Source organism: Micromesistius poutassou, assembly GCF_964030765.1.
Source record: "Micromesistius poutassou genome assembly, chromosome: 16".
NCBI lineage: Eukaryota > Metazoa > Chordata > Actinopteri > Gadiformes > Gadidae > Micromesistius > Micromesistius poutassou.
This window is the reverse complement of record NC_140286.1, coordinates 9,274,261-9,276,760: the sequence shown is the minus strand read 5'-3', so window position 1 is coordinate 9,276,760 and position 2,500 is coordinate 9,274,261.

The window sequence follows — 2,500 nt, the reverse complement described above, 5'->3', positions numbered from 1 at the left end:
GTGCACAGAACGTGCAACTTACGAGTCAACAAGACCCCTAACCTTAACTCCTGAGGGCTGGCTGTTACCTGGCATGGTTGACACCACAAAAGGTACTGTATATGAATGTTTCGCATGAACGGTTGAATGTGAGGCACGGATTGTAAAGTGCTCTGGGTTAACTTAGAAAAGTGCTGTATAAATGCAGTGACCTTACCACAAACGTCTTACACATTGGCCCCGTTTAACCCCCGGGTCAATACATTGCTGCGTGTTTTTCAGAGTGAACGCGGCAGCAGAGAAATGGTTATCTCTGTGACATAAAGGTGAGCCGTCAACTTCAGAAAATGTTCTAATATAAGAGCGATATGACTGCATCATAGGTGTGTTGTGAAATATGTCTGCAGCTTCCACTCGTGTTCCGTGAAATAATTGTGGAAAATTCGGATCAATTACATCACCGCTCCAGGAATCCCGTTCCCCATTGGTCCGATCCGAAAAAAAAGTGTGAGTGAGCAGAGTGTGATGGTTCCCCTTTTCACTCTGGCACCAAAGGCAGTATGCTGAGGGGGATTAGGGTGGAGGGATTGGAGGGGGTGGTGGTGGTGGTGGTCACACAGGTCTCACTGTATTCTGCAGATGCTATCTTAAAAGGAACGCCGGGACGTTAGCCTCCAGCCAAACCACCATAAAACACTTGTGGGTCGGGTGAGGGGTGACACTGATACCAGAGGATTGAACCTGTCCCTCTGTCTCCTGGTATCACCCCACGACCACTTACACAGACGTGGAAGCGCTGGGGTTGTAAAATGTGAGCGACCAAACAAGACTGAATGTGTTCTTTAATGGAAACATCGTGCCTTGAAACACAATATGACCAGGGCTTTGCCTAGGAGGAGAAGGAGGCCCTGGACAGTGATCCGTTACTCTCTTCTAAATCGATCAAGATGGAGGAGGGGGTTGATTCTGTGATTCTGTAACTGTTGACCCAAGATGTTTAAGCCAGACGGTTTTAAACAGTTTAAACAGTTAAAGATAGTGTAAAGGTGTCTCCGCCACTGAGTAATTACGATTTTGGGTTTGGCTGCAAAAAGGCAAAGCAGATAAGTAGCTGTGGTCGTCAAACAAACTGATTTCCTGTGTTCAGTATTCTGAGTTTGATGTGTCTTCTTTCACTATTAATACTGTTACAGGATACGTGCATTTCTTTGCGTGGCCCGTTGAGGGGAGCCAGGTGGGGCCGTAGCTATACAAAAACATGTGTGTGCCGATGCAAACTATTTCGGATGTATCTATGAAGTGTGCTACTTCAGTGGAAGGGAGGGGTTTGACTCTCTTTGAAGACACGTGTGGGTTTACACTAAAACCATCAACAGCTTTTTTTTGTGGCAGCATAGTAACAAACTGATATAACCTGATCGGAAAGAGGCTGACAAACTGAATTCAGTGAAAACAATATATGACCCACATTGAAAATCCACCGTTTAGAAAGAAAAAAGTCACCATATCTCAGTGTTACACACTCAAATGAACAAACACATCTGAAAAAATGTTTGCCTTGGGGAGAAAAGGTAATCTATGTAGCCTTTCCAAGCTCCGCACTTAATGGATTTATTTACCACACCTGGCTTCAATAAAGCACAGCAAAGCGCAGGTTACTGGCCTACTTAACACTTCAACTAAGGTATAATTAGGCCAGTGTAATGGCTCTGGGGCCTCACCCGACTGGTTAACTTCAAACTCCCTTCATCCCTCTCGTGTCAAGCTCTTTAATAACCTGTATCTCACGCATGATCAGCGGCTTGTCCCGCACATCCTCAAGCAGGAGGAGGAGGAGGAGGAGGAGGAGGTGTGCGTGTGCGTGTGTTGCTTAGGGAGGTAGGTGGGTGGGGGGCTGGATTGATTAAGGTGTCATTGATGGGTGATGTGTGCAATCTGCAGGGGAATCTAGGGGTTACCTTCTGAGGCTGAAATGCCGTGGATTGTGCAATGGATGCAAAAGTTCCCACCCCACAGCCGCCGCTACAGTATGCCTTCACCTGTGGTGTTACCATAAAAGCACTGTCAAGCCATGAAGATGTCTGTGTGTAAGTGTTGTTTGTTGCTGTTGTTTGTCCTGCTTGTTGTTGCTGTTATTGTCCTGCTTGTTGTTTTTTATGAGACCAAAGACAAATTTCCACATCGTGGACAAATAAAAACTAACTAACTAACTAACTAAGGGTGCGGTAAAAAAAGAAAGAAGAAGAAGAAACACAGGGTTAGGTTCGGTAAAAGCACTTTGTTTCTATGCAATTAAAATGACCGTTAAAATCGCATTGACCTCGACGCCCCCCAGATCAGTGAGTACAGGTCAGCCATGTTAAGCCGTAGGCCAGGCCGGTGTTGAGTTTCTGCCGTGCAACGAGGGATGTCTCATCAGTTCCTTCCCTCTCCTCTCTCTTTGTGTTTCTCACCTCACTCTCTCTCCCGCTGCACCTCGTCCGTGTACTGTTTGTGTAGGTGAGTCAGGTCCACTTGACGG